The sequence below is a fragment of the Athene noctua genome, chromosome 1, assembly GCF_965140245.1.
Source record: "Athene noctua chromosome 1, bAthNoc1.hap1.1, whole genome shotgun sequence".
In the NCBI taxonomy this organism is placed as follows: domain Eukaryota; kingdom Metazoa; phylum Chordata; class Aves; order Strigiformes; family Strigidae; genus Athene; species Athene noctua.
This window is the reverse complement of record NC_134037.1, coordinates 209,704,283-209,719,788: the sequence shown is the minus strand read 5'-3', so window position 1 is coordinate 209,719,788 and position 15,506 is coordinate 209,704,283. Positions and strand designations below refer to the sequence as shown.

Genomic DNA, 15,506 nt, shown 5'->3' with positions numbered 1-15,506 from the left:
GGGATGTTGTGTATTCCAATAGTATGTTTATACAAATTATGCCAGAATGTCACTTTTAAATATTAATCAGCTGTTCAAACATGTTGTATATCAAAGCACATCTGGTCTGTGGCAAAATGTGAAAAGAAATGGCACATCACCTTTTAAGATAGGTTGATAGGGTCACATAGATCAGTTTGTTTCTATCTCCACTCAGGGAGTTTCATCAGAATTTCATTTCTTATGACATAATTTGCATTTTAGGAGGCATTATAACATATGCTCACATGCCAAAATTTTCTTAACAGTTGTTTTCTGAGTGGTGGAATAGATCTTTAGGACTGGAGTATCTGGAACTTTTTTCTTCCTGTTCCCAGGGGGTTTAAGCTTACATCCTCATGAGTCTGACAGTTCTCAAGCTGCAGATGACACAGGCACATTGTGTCTCTCTGTTAAAGTCATACCATTGCACAGCTGGCAATGTTAGGCAGAAGGGGCAAAACTGAAATCAGGAAACAGAAGTCCTGATAACGTTGGATAACGTAAGTGTTCCCATGGGAGAAGGAAAAACTAGGGTTTTGTTTCTGTTCCCATGACGACTTCTTTGTCTTGTTCATCCAAAAGCTCCCCAATGCAGCACATAAAAGCAGACATAGACACCTTTACTGTAGATCAGTTGAACCATATACTCGTTCTCTGAGAGGTTACATGAAGGTGATCTCTTGGACTCTAGTCTACTGAATTTTACATAAACCCATTTCCAGTTTAAGGTCATGATATTTTGGTCCCTTAGATCCAAAACAATTCCCATAATCCTTTCACTTCCTTAGGTTTTGAGTCAGTTTCAGGACAAGCAAAACTTGTAAGTGAAGTCAGATTTTCATGTAAAGTGGAATTGCTATTTTGATTTGCAGTGATTTTTCAGCTCTCGAAATCCTCATAAAACATGGGACTAAAAATTGCGTAACACATAGGTAAGGGCATATCTGAAATAGGACTGCTACTACATAAATACTTTTGAGAAAAGTGGTAAATGATCAGGTATTTTTTGAGGTAATATCCTCCAAGATTATATGATACTAGCAGATATATTTCAGATAATACCTTTATTATCTAAGAATCAAAATTCAGTGTGTAGGTACTAGAAATAAAATACTGTCTTTAAATAAATGCTTCTTTTTAAATGAAATTATTTAGTATGCAATGCTAAGGAATTAATACAAATTAATTTAAATTATTCTGATGTTTTGCTGATTAGGGATATCAATTAAACTCAGACACCAGAGTGAAAAGAGCAGGCGTATTTTACTCAAAATAACTAAATAATATAACAGAATAATACAGAAAACATACAGTAAGAAAAGACAGAATAGTGCACTTAAATAGGAACATACAGGGTAATGCATCAAATCATTGCTACATGAGAGAGAGAATAGTGATTAAGAAAGCTCCATCACCACTTGCATACGTTACCATCGCCCAGACCCGCAGTGGCTGGGCAGCCCCGGTTACAGCGAGGGTTTGCAGAGCCTGTCCCGGCAAGGGGGAAATCCTACGCGGTGCCTCCACCCATAGGTGAGGCTTCCAAAGTCCCTGTGAGTGGGTCCAGCCTGATATACCAGAGATCGACAAGCCAGAATAGCTGGCACCTTTGTTTTGAGTGGAAATATCTGGTTTCAATCTCACATTAGATTCCCCCAGAGCCTGGCCAGGGCTGAAGGAGAAGCTAAGGGAGTTTTTCTGCTTATCTGATCAGATTATGCTCAAGGTCTCACATCAGGCCACAGTGCCAGACAATGGTCTCCATGACCCTGTTATTTTATCCACACACAAAGAAAGATAAATATACATTCAAGACAGCTACATCTTCCGTACATGTTTCACTAATGATTACATACTGAGTTAGCAGCTTCGGTTCAGGGCCTGTTGCTCAGGCTTCAACACTTCCACCTTTTACATCAGAATAGGTAGTTTGTTATGACTTAGTAAAATACCTGTTAGCACCGTGGTTATCAGTTATAAAATATATGGGATTCATCTATAGGTCAACTCTGGCTTGGGCCGGTTGTCCAAGCCTTAGCACTTCATCTGAACATTCATGGAGATCATACCAATTTCCTTGTGTTAATAGCTGGAAATAGAGACAACAAGATTATTAGTGGCAGAGACAAATATGAAAGAACAATAGTTTCCTTTACAAGATCCAGCAATAGCAGCACATACTAGAAAAGCTTCAGAATCTGATAGCTTATTTGCTACTACATGTAAACTTTGTCCAACATTAGAAATAGAGGTTGTGAATTTTTTTATATTTAGTCTGATTATACTATATTTTATGTATAATGTTAAGGGTTGTGCCAAAACTTTATTAAATCAGATTTGTGTTATCACTTAGATGTATTTTTCTGCTTTCTGAGTGCATTAATGTTCTGCTAGAGTAAGTAATGATGGGCAACTTTTCTAAATTATTCTTTCTAAAAGATGAACAATGATGCCTATGAAGAACAACCTGAAGTTTGCACTGATTCCTATGCAATGTCCTTCACAAATCTGTTAAAACATTTCATATATGCTTTAAAACAAATGTCTACCTTCCTGAAAAAGTAGTTCCTAAAATTTTGAAAATAATGTTCTTAATATATTTCCTTCATACTTCCCTTCCTCTTTTCTGTAGTATTCCAATTTTCTTTTCAATTAATTCTAAGAAAGATTAGCCAGAATTCATGTTTTGTGAACATAAGATCAGTTGTCGATCAAGTAATTGATTAGGTTGTAACACAAGTAAAACTCCAGATTGTAGACATCTACAATGAAGTAACTAAATGTAAGGCCTTGATTCAGTTGTCCAAAGATAATCAGGTAGTGCCACACACAGTTTTGGGGATCCACTGACTATACCAGTTATTATATCTAACTCACCTATAGGCAGTTATGACACGGTTCAATTGCCATCATTATGGTGTTGAATACATTTTGAAATTCAGCTGAGTTTCTTGGAGTATCTCCTTCTGCTGGTCCAGAAGTATACAAATGTCTTGCAAGACTTCTGCAATATATGCCAACGCCAATGGAGAGAGAATTAAGCCAATGGATACTCCTGGCTTCTCAAATGACACTTGGTGCTGCTTTTATGTATATATAAGGTAGGTTTATAAACTTTTACCAAACTCAGTGGAAATCAATGGCTTAGTCCACTCTCCAGATTGGAGTGGGCTTTACCACTAAAGCCAGTGTTTTATCCTAAATGTTGATGCCTAGTCCTGCTTGTCATGTTTTCTAAAAAAAAAAAAAAAAAAGTCTATTTAGTGAAAAAGCAGTAAATCTAATGAACTATCCTTGGGCATCAACTTCCTTACAAACATTTTTATTTCCTGAGAGGTTTCTCCTGACTTCCATGATCATATGCCTGAACCTTTTGCTGACATTAGAGGCAAAGAGGAGCACTTGGCAGCTGGGAGCAGGCTGTTGACCATAGAATAGTTCATATGGCCTGTATGTCATTCATATGAAGGACTATAAAATAAGCCCCCACTGCCATGTGTATGAGAGGGGCCTCACATAAGATGCACACTACTGATTTGCATTTTGCTTCTTTGGACTCGCCTTTCTGCAACTTCTAAATTTTTTCCTTTGGGTACCTAACCTCAACATTCTTTCTGTTTCAGAAAAGTATGGCCCTAAGTAGTGAAAAATAATAGTCCCATGAATCTAAAAGATTTTGACAGAGGCAACATATTTTGGGTGGGGATATAATATAATCATACAAATGATTCTTCTGATAAGCATTAAAAAGATGTTTGGAACAATAGCAATTTCTCAGTTCAGGTGAGAACTGGCAATGACACATGAATTAGTTACTCAATATCCCAGTAGTTTCATTAGCTATATATAACTTGTGCCACATATACTTACAAGGAGAAAGAGAAAGTAATATTCAGATGAAGAAATCACAATTATGGTAGTATAAGAAGTCTTATATGAGGAAGGTTATTTCCGATTATTAGAAAATTGAACACACTCCAATACAGCTAAATATAAAAGCTGCTTATAATTTTGGTCCTATATGGAGCTGTTTTAATCCAATAGTCACTGTTCTCAATGACAGTAAATCACTCCTTGTACTTTTTAGTGAATAAGCTCCCTTTTTTAAAGAGTAAGTTATTCTTAGGCACTTTCTAAATGGCTGCAAATGACATTTACAGTATGACACTCAGATGATTCATATGATATTTTCTGCTTATATTAACTGAATGTTTTGAAATGGGCGTTCCTGGTGAGAAAAGTGAAAGAAAACCCCATTTACACTACCAGGCAGAACTTCAGAGCTGGTTTCACTGCTAAGAAACTGAAGAACACTGTGAGGTTTTTTAAGTTATTAATATTTTTTCCTTTTCCCACAAGGAATAATATTTTGAGGACAGGTGGTAATGTTAAAAAAATATTTTGACTCCTAATATGGTGAATGTTCCGAAAACAGTCCAGGTGCTTCTTGAACAAGAATATTTTATATTCTAGATTATTTGCCACTTATCTTGGGGTTAATGATTTGTTGTTTGGTTTTTGTTGTTTGTTTTTTTTTTCCCCCGCAGGTGCTTGCTTTGAAGAATTATGGTTGAAATGTATATTTTTTCTTACCACTTTTTTTTTTTCTACTCAAGCAACTAACTTGCAATGTATCACAGCTGTCATTATAATGAGAGAAAACATCATGATGCAGCAGAACTTAGTCAATTCAATTATATAGAAGATGCAGTGGAATTATTTTTGATAGAAATGCACCTGCTGAGGCTGCCTGCTAGGATAGTCCACAATTAGATACTGCGTAAAAACTTATTTAAAAGTTCATTTAGACAATTTATCTCTCAAGTGTGGCAGGGGACTTTTTTCCTGAAGGAACGGTAAAAACTCTGGAGAAATGTTTATTTCAAAATTAAAGGTAGATTGCACAAACTTTTCAAGACACCAGTCAGCTGTAGAGACTTGGTCCATAGGTCTAACACCAACACAAAAATAATGATTTCTTAAAGAAAAAAAATTTCAAATATAAATCTCTCTAATTATCCACTGACACTGGATTTCATTGGTAGAAATGGCACAATAATAAAAGAGAAAAGAACCTTACTATAGAAAATGCCCCAGAAAAATGAGTGAAAGCATAATCTGCCTTCTATGAAGAGCCATACTGCCTGCATTTTGGAGACAAGTTCTCCACCCCAGTACTATGAGGAAGAATACATTTCACTGTGTGAATGATCTTCTGATGCAGAGCTCACTGTTCCTGACTGGTAGTGTCACATTCAGCAGCTGAGCAAACAGCTTATTGTGCTACCATGAAGCAAAAGGTTTCCATAAAAATACTCAGAATTAGTTTGTTACATGGTGCCCATTCAATTTCCCAAGAAGGTAATAAATCACTTCCAGATCTTAGATCTTTCTGACTCCTAGAGTCATTACTTTGTGATTTTTCTAGCAGCTTATTTTGCTTAAAAGTTAGGATAGCTTTGTGCCATTTTTCTCATAAATGAGAGTGCTATAGTAATATGACTATTTTGTGCAGTTCATATTTTGATTTTAAGAACTGCTGATTGTTTTAACCATTAGTTTGTAAAACTGCCCTTTTATATTGCTCCATCTGTGAAAATTTTGTTTCGGTAGTGGTTCTCAGCAGTGTGAAAACAATAGACAAACTCTTTTCTCTAGCATGGTATTATGAATGGCATGTTTTAAGTGAGTTTGAATACTGTCAATGTAAGGAGTGACTTGTACCTTTGGGAGTTGTTTTAAGTTTTCAAGAGCATTTGTCCATGAAGGATATATCAGGAAAAGAGTAGTAGCTTCTTAGTGTTGAGGAATGACAGTTCACTTCTTCAAGCTGGACAGCAGATTGCCAGCATGTCATTGTCATTATTTCTCTAGAAAAACATCTATAAAAATCTAGTAAAAAATATATACACAGGGTTCTTCAATAACTTCCCCAAAATTATGTTAGCAACCAAATAAGGTTTTCATAGAAGACTTCCTAGATGATCTCTTTTCATCAAATATATTGAACAAATGAATTAAAATATATACATATAAATTAACATATTTTTAAGTATATACTTAGAAAACATCTTATCTGTATATTTTTTTTACAGAGAATAATTTTAATGTGATACCTAAAAGAAGGCACGTGATAACTCATATTAATATGTTGTCTGCAGAAGCCAGACTTCTGTGGTATGTAGAGAAGTCAATAAATAAATAAATAAATAAATAAATAAAAAGCCTGTTATTAGCTTGATTTATTCAGAAAATCTGACTTTGAGTATGTGAGTGGAAGATGGAGTCTGGGTTCATAAACTCTGTTCATAATGGCTTCCCAGAAAAATTTGGTTCTTTTTCAAATCAAAAACAACACGTATTTGAACCTCTTTTTTTTTTTTTTTTTTTAATCTTTTTTTTTTTTTTTCCCCAGCTGTTGACACAAAGTGATTCTAGTCTTGCAAAATCTAATGAACTTTTGAGATATTTCTCTTTGGGGGCTAGTTATATAAGAAAGTATCACAATTTCTGGCATCTTAGAATGCCTTTCTGACACGTGATAGGTTTCAGCCACTAGCTGACATTTGCAGTTAATTCATATCTGGTGAAATGGTGGCCCATTTTCACTTATAAGTTTTATCAGATATTTTAATTTGCAATTCAAAATGAGAAATATCCATTTTCTGCTTAACTTAACATTCTTATTAATGCTACTGGTAGGCAGGGAAGTCTTATTTCCATGTAGAAAACACAATGTCATTTCTATTTGTGCATCATAGGATCATAGAATCATTTAGGTTGGAAAAGACCATTAAGATCATTGAGTTCAACTGTTAACCTAACACTGCCAACTCCATCACTAAACCATGTCCCTAAGTGCCACATCTATACATCTTTTAAATCCCTCCAGGGATGGCGACTGAACCACTTCCCTGGGAAGCCTGTTCTAATGCTTGACAAACCTTTTGGTGAAAAACTTTCCTAATATCCAATCTAATCCTCCTCTGGGGTGACTTGAGGCCACTTCCTATCTCATCCTCTCTCATCCTGTAGTATATATATAGAAGAGATTTGAGTAATTATTTGTGCATATACAGAATTCAAAATTATTCCTTCAAAATTATAAAGGAGTCTCAAACTAGACAGTAAAAATAATTATGTAAATACTGTTAATGATTAAATCATTGTTTATTCAATAACATTAATAAATCAATTAAATTTAATGGCTTTTTATAGCACAATATACGCTCTTGCATTCCAGAATAAATAATGTAAGAAACAACAATGACAAAAACAACAAAGACAAATAAACCCATAATATATGTTGGTTAACTCCTGAAAAGGTTAAGAACATCAAATTTTCAAATATCATGACCTGACTTTAATGACCCAGTAATAGGCTGACATTTGCAGTACTATTTTTATGTAATAACACATCACATGCAAAAATCAGCAAGTGCAATGTAACTGCTTATCTCAAAGGAGAAAAATAAGTAATAACGGTACAAGAGAGGTTAATAACAGGTACAGGTCCAGCCTGCCTTTTATCAGTCTCTTTAGAAAATGAATTGGGAATTGCTGTCAACTTGATTGGAAAACAGAGAGGAGAAATAGATACATATGGGAGACATCAGTCAGAGTGGAGAAGCCTGGTCTGTGTGAAGGTTGTTTGCAAGGTTACCTGCTCTGACGCAATGGAAAGCTAGAATTTGCATCTCAAAGCATTGTTCCTTTCTCAACATAGTGTCACATAAATTGTCCGCCCTGGGGTTTTAATTTCACAGATGTCTAAGCTCATTTAGAAATTAAAGTGCAATAATCTGTGATCCACACTGTATCTCATCATTCTGATTTTTCTCAGCAAATGCTAGATGGTGACTTTTTTGTTTACACATCAGAATTTTACTCAGAGTTAGGAATTCTTTTTTGGTTTAGTATATCTGTGCATTTATGTGAAGGTTAGAAAATTGTCTACTTCTTTTATTTTTTTTTACTTTTGTATGGGAAATTTTGATATTTTTTAAAAAATATTCTTATAATCTGTTGTCTTTTATAATCTCTAATCAGTATAGTTGGATGACAGATGCTTTGTAAAGATTTTAATTATCTCCTTTTTTTTTTTGTTAACAGAGATATTATCCTCTAAGGTACTGGCTCTCAATGAAAAAAAAAAAAATACACATTTTACTGTTCAGGAGGCTTTTCAGCAGTTTAATTGTAATGTGAATCCTAGTAAAATGGTCTATTGCTGATTTACTAAAGGAAATTATTTGATTAATTTTAGTTGTATGTTTTGGTTTTAGATTTACATAAAAGTATCATTATTGGACAGACAAAGATAGAAAAACAGGCAAGCAATTCATCAGCAAAACTTGACCCAAGGTTATCATGTAAGAATGCGGTTGCAACCTCCCCATAATTTAGAAAAATAAAATAATAAAATTTAAAAAGAAAAATAAAAGGAGATATTTATAGTCTTTTTTTATGGGTGCCCCAGCTCCAAAAATTCCAAGGAAATAAGTATACTTTGGAAATTTCCTTTGAAAGTCTCTTTAATTTGTCTTTGTGGGTTACATGCAACAGTCTGTAGCTCCAGAAACCATTCTGCCAAACAGGAGCCTTGTTATTATACTTCAAAGCTACTATTCAGTTTGAATAACCCTCTCTCTTGCAGCTGTAGCAACATTTCATGGACATGACCTCTCCAGTAATCTGTTTTGCCATCAAACTTCATAACCTGTATGCTTCAGTTTCTGAAGGGTATGTTTATGGATTCCTGTATTATGGAGTTGCACAAACAGACCTGATAAACATACCACTCCAGATCACCATGTAATGTTTTCTTAGACACTCAAAGGCCCTTTACATGTTTTTTATAGTCTTAAAAATAGTATAAACCGCAAAATTTCACCATTATCTCTAAGCATAATAATTAACTCCATTAAGCTGTGTCTGTTTGGTATTTTTTTCTCCTGTCTATATAATTTGTTGATGGATGGCCAGACAATCGTATTAGATCAACAGAATTGCATTAAAATGCTGATTCAAAGCAACAGTGAGGAGCATTTTTTTACTGCTGATTTACAGTTAAATTAAGAAAGGTAAGGAAGGAGTAAAAAAGTAAAAGGGATATTCTGACAAATTTTTATAGCTTTGTTATTGCTGATAAATTGTCTAGTCCCTTCTCACATATCTGTAAATGCAATTTGCTTAATAAAATCTTTCCTTAAGAATGAACAGTGCATAGTAATTAAATACCTTATGGTACGATTATAATGAAATATACCATATCAGAGGCAAATTACTCCCAAGCCAGTTTATTCAGACACCCCATGATTTCACCAGCATAAAGACCTGGAACTTCTGTAGTTTCGGTCTGTACAACATAGTTGCAGTCAGGGTAAGAGAGTAATAATAGAAGTGCTCCTATACTTTTTGTGGCCTGTATTTTTAAAAGCACTATATAACTACAACCGAGAGTGGTACTCATCTCACTTAACTGCAGTCATCTGTATCTGATCTAATTACTCTTGAATATCTTTGCTAAGGAGAGAAATAGATGTTCCTAGGGCACATCTCATTCTGAGCTAGACTTCTAGGGCTGAACTCAGTTGCCAAAATTCAAGGATTTAAAGCCACCTGAGATGCTCTAAGATGTCCGAAACTGGGAGATTCAAAGATATTTGAAACTGCTTTCCTGATATTTGGGGAAAAAAAAACCCAAACCAACAAACAAACAAACAAACAAAAACAACCAAACATGTTATTATATGTTCTGCAACAGATTTTTGCCCCTTATGGCACATCAGCGGAAGGCCATGTGGGATATCCTAGCCCAGATGTCACTAGACATGTTTGGGCAATTTAATTGAGTCTTTGGAATTATGGTGAATGATTTCCTAGATGAGCCCATTTCTCAACATTGTCTGTGGAAGGACCCTTCAGAGTTAACTTTGGTATATGTTGGAACTGATGAATCCTCCTTGGAAGCTGCAAAATGGCCTTTCTTAACACTGTTGAACTCAGTGTTAATCTGGAGTATGCATTTCCCCAGTTATAAGCCTTGTATTCCTCAGCTACTTTTGCATTTGTCCATGACATTTGAGCATGGGCTATAAGAGTACCAGTGACTGGACTGCAGTGGGAACCTAACAACAACTAAGTACTAGAAAACTTTTGTAGTTATAAAGTGGTGATGTGGCTGTTCAGCAGGATAGTGACAGGACAGGGTTAGAAAACAGTAATCTTAGTCGATGTAAAAAATAATGCATGAGGTCCAAAACTGATAATAAGTGCATTAAAGACTTTCTTTTGAGAACCTCAGTTTCACCTTGACTGTACTGAGAGCTGTAATACTCCTCAGATCACAGTATTGTGTTGAAAAGGCTTTTAATAAACATTGCAGCAATGTCTTCTGCAAGGCATAATGCTCTGAACTGCTGCTGGAATTAGTGAAAAAGAGGGTCTCTTGCTGCTGTGAGAAATGAGATTAATTTACTACAGGATCCTCCTACAAACTAAAGAATCATTCTTCTGTTTTCTTCCAAAAGATTTATTGCTTTTGAAGACAGGAGGTGTCTCTGGACATTAATGAAATATTGAGTAGGATTTTTGTGTACTTTGGGGTTTTTATTATACTGAATATAATAGTGAAATCTACAGTAAGCTACATAATTCATTCACTACTTCCCATTGGCAGGCAAGTGTTCATCCATCTCCAGTAAAACAGGGCTTCATCATGCCTAACAGTGACTTGAGAAGACAAACGCCATCACTCCGAACATCCCCCCTTCCTTCTTCCTCCAGGTTCATATGCTGAGCATGACATCATATGGTATGGAATATCCCTTTGGTCAGTTGGGGTCAGCTGTCCCGGCTGCGTCCCCTCCACACTTGTGCACCCCCATCCTGCTTGCTGGTGGGGTGGTGTGAGAATCAGAAAAGGCCCTGACTCTGTGTAAATTCTGCTCAGCAGTAACTAAAACATCCCTGTATTAGCAACACTGTTTCCAGAACAAATCCAAAATACAACCCCATACTAGCTACTCTGAAGAAAATTAACTCTACCCCAGCCAAAAGCAGCACATGTAAAAATAGAAAGATGGGATTACGTGTATAGCATAACAGAGTACTGAGAATGTGTTTCCATTCTCATTGATTTCAGCAAGAACCTGATGAAGATACGACACAACATGTTGTAATATATGTACTTATATATTTTATTTAGTAAATGAATAAGCAGAAATTGCTGTGACAGAAATATACATGCTATGGCACAGAGGTTAAAACAGATACATTCACTTTATATAACTGACAGTTGAAAGAATAATTCACTAGGCAGTTTATGGAGCAGAATAATGGTTGTTTTTCAGATTCTGGAAGAGTTACTGAAATAAATGTAAAAAAATATATATTTTCAAAACAGAAATACACACACACAAATATATGTCTATATATATGTGCTCCAAGACTAGATTATTAGGATAGCATTTGTCTATGACTGCAATATATAAAACTTGCATAAATTAAGACTTTCCCTTTCAAGGGAAGCATTGCCCTGTGTCAGTGTATCTAGATGTACAGTGTATGTACATTCCTCTGTATATACAATGTATGTCTATGTATCAATTCTTGTCCCCACACACAAGATCCCCCATAGATCCCAACAGCATAAGTTTTTCCCAGTTTGTTAACAGTTCTTCATTAGTAAAGACAACAAGCATCAAAATTATGAATTATCTCCATTGCTTATGCTTTACTCCTTCCCAGTCTCCAGATTTAAATTAACAAAAGGCACAAAAATTTTCTCCAAGTATGTTATGCAAGTTGGCAATATTTCCATCTTTTCTTTCATACACTCTAATATAGGTCTCTGCAAAGATACGTTTTAAACAATGCCTCTCAGCTCCTCAAAACCATCTATTGCATGGTAGACTTAAGTTTAGCTTAATCAATGTCTGATGTAATGAAAATCTCTTGACAGAAGTTGATATGCTTAGAAATAAGTCTCTGATGCTTCATTATTTATTCACAGAAAGGTGAAATTTATAGTGATTATCCACACCTCTGAAATGTGTCTCATTGGATTAAAAGCTATAAATAGAATTCACATTTATGAAAATCAGGTTAATAATACTACTTTTCCTACCGCAGGTAATATTCTTATTGTAAATATCTTATTCAATGAGCAAAACTAATGAAAATATTACTATTTCCAGAATAGAATATGCTGTACTTAATTTATCACTGATTTAAAAAGTCAAGCTTTTCTATCAGTCTCAAAGCCTTTGCTGATCTGAAGTAACTCTATATAGAAGCGTACATATTTTCCCCAACACCACCCCAAAAATGTTAGGGAAACAGTTTCAAAGAGCTACTTCCTATGCCAAAGAGACACTAGGAGTAGGGACAGTCACAGTAAATTTCCATAACCAAAACTGCAAGTGTGTACTTCACATTATTCTAACTAACAAAAGAAACTCCACACATTATAAACTTCAAGTAATGACTACTGAAGAGCACAGGTCAAATGTCTGTGTAATGCATTCAAGAAACATGCAGTGACATAACATTAGATCACCATGGTGTGGATTCAGCATTACTGAATCATCTGTCTAGTTAAGATACTTTGAAGGTATAGATCTATAGTTTTGGTGGTTTATATATGCAAATGTTAATTTAGTTTTAGCTTGGTTTGCTTCTAGTTTTAGAGTCTTGCAGTTTCTTGCTTAACTGAAAAGGTTTAATAAGTTTCCCAACGGACATACAGTGTTGTCTTACAACTGCTCCATTGAGAAGGTCGTAGATGGAGCTGCAGCTCCTGCTTGTGTTGCAGTGTTAGGTATAAAGCTTCACAGTCTCTACTCATTAGTTGTATGCTATTACGCTAAATGAAGTCAAAGCTTAGGTTGCAGCACTGTCACTTGACTATCCATGATATTGAAGTGCTAGCATGGGGACGGCACAATTTTGGCCTGAAATTATTAATACTCTGGGCACTCTTTGCATGTTAGCCCAAATGCAGGGTACGTGTGCTGGGTTTGTGTGTGTGGCAGGGATTTTTGGTAGAGGGAGAGGGTGCTACAGTGGTGGTCCCCTGTGAGAAGTTTCTCAAAGCTCCCTCAAATTAAAGCTGGACCTGCCTCTGGCCAAGACTGAGCCAATTAGCAATGGTGGCTGCACCTCTGTGATAACATAATTAAGAAAGGGAATCTGAGGAGTGGAAGTTGTGAGTAGGAGAACTTATGTGAATACCGAGGTCGGTGGAAGAAAGTAGGAAGCGAGGGAGGTGTGCTGGACCAGACTCCCCTGCAGCCTGTGGTGAGAGGGCAGGGCTGCCCTCCTGCGGTCCATGAAGGTCCACAGTAGAGCAGATGATGACCTGCAGCCCGTGGAGGACCCCATGCCAGAGCAGGTGACTGCTCCCGAAAGAGGATGGGAGTCTGTGGAAAGAAGTCCCTGCTCTTGCAGTCTGGCACTGGGAGGATTGTAACATGCTGGGAGGACCCACACTGGAGCAGCTTGGGAACGGCTGCAGCCCATGGGAAGGACATTAGAGAAAGTTTGTGGAGAACTGTCTCCCATGAGAAGGACCCCATGCTGGAGCAGGGTAAGAATGTGAGGAGTTCCCCCCACCCCAAGGAGGAAGAAGCAGCAGGACTGACTTCACCCCCCCATTCTCTGGCCCCTGCACTGCTTGGAGGGAGAAGGTAGAGAAATCATGAGCAGAGCTGAGCCCGGGAAGAAGGGAGGGACAGAGTGAAGGGGTCTTTAGGATGTGGTAATGTTTCTTACACTCCTGCTCTGTTAAGTGTTGTCATTGTTACTCTCTGAATGAAATTGATGTTCTTTTTCTTCCCCTAATGAGTCTATCTTTTACCGATGACCATAAAGGGTGAATCATCCCTTACTGTCCTGATCTCGATAGCCAGGCCTTTTGTTTTATTTTAATTTCATGTTCCTGAGGGTGAAGGAGTGAGTGGGCAGCTCCGTGGTGCTTAGTTACCCTTTGGGCTCAAATCACAACAGTAAGTCTGAATAGGGCATCTGCAAATCAAGTGTTTTGGGGAGAAGAGAGGAGAATTTCTCTGTGTGTAAGTGAGCTGTGCCATGCCTGCTGTAATCAGAACCAGTCTCTATTTACTCCAAATGTATAAGTTGGGAATCAGTTAGAGACACTGTGGGCAGTCAAAGGCTACCTTATATTTCACTAATAATTCACTGGTTTTGTAATGCAAGTTTGCATCCACCACATATAGTGGAAGATTTTACCAGAATTTTTTTGCTTTGCTAGTAGCATTTGATTCCCACATTACGGTCAGTTACTAAACAGTTGTTCTTGTAAGAAAACTGATTTTTAGCTTAACTAGATTTCTGCCTTTAGTTGTTTTTTATCCACTAGTCGTGTTTATAGAAATCGATATTTTATACAAGCCCGTCTTTTACCCGGGTAAAGAAGTAAAACTCTTTTTATCTCTTTACATAAATTCTTTAATTCCTTCTTCAGTGAGGTATATTTTCTATACTGTCTAATCTGAAGTAATAACTTTGATATTTCAAAATGTGATTTTGAAGCCCTGTAGAACTATAGTGAAAATACTTCATGCGATGCATCCAGAATAATACTTGCTATTCTCCACTAATGCCTTATCTTGATGGTTCATTGTCATCTTGCACTTAGATAATGCATGCCATTTTTCCTTATTGTTTCTTTTCAGTCCCTAAGTATTTCAGTCAGTCTATGCTATTGATGATTTTCATCCAATTGCTGTTATTCAGTCACCAGAAACATCCAGTTATTCCTGTGAGATATTCCAATCCTTCTCCGTACTGACGAGAATGTCATCAGCAGATCTCACGAGTACAGTCCTGGTCTTTGTGTCAAGGTCATTTAATCAAAAATGTTTAATGTCTTCAATCCTCAGAATGATTGTTAAGAAACTTAACCAAACACTTCCCTATGGGCAAAGCTTTGCATACATATGGTACCCAGTTGTCTTTTTGAAGTTTTATCGACTTGTTTAGACAGATCAGATGAAAAGAAGAAAACTGGTATATACTCATATTTCCAATAAACCACTGATGATGGATTTTTCATTAACTCCGGCTATCGAATGAAAATTTAAGGCTATAGTAAAGATGTAATTTAAAGAATATTTTTCAGCATCACAACATCCTTGTGTCACAAAGGTGAAAACACAGAGAAGTGCTGGGCTACTGTATGTACACATCTCTACCTGTGTTATTCAAGTGTAACAGAGAACCAGATGAGATACACAGCTTTTAATCGCTATCACTTTTATTGATTTTACAAGGAGTTAGTATTAGCTATACTCATTTCAATGTGAAAAGATTTTTTTTGTTTTTTTCCAGGGGTTCCATCAAACAGGATTGTATTCAAATCTACACACTGGCAATGCTTCATAAACCTTCAAAATTTTTGATTCATATTTGACACCGTGCCAAAGTGTTTCCTAAAATAAATTGATTTATATCCATTATTT

The 15,506-nt window shown here is 36.2% G+C and overlaps 1 protein-coding gene across 1 annotated transcript in view; it reads left to right on the top strand.

Annotated features, from left to right (window-relative positions):
* GPC5 (glypican 5) overlaps positions 1–15,506 on the top strand; it is a 725,946-nt gene that overhangs the window by 462,837 nt on the left and 247,603 nt on the right. The gene's annotated exons all lie outside the window — the stretch shown is intronic.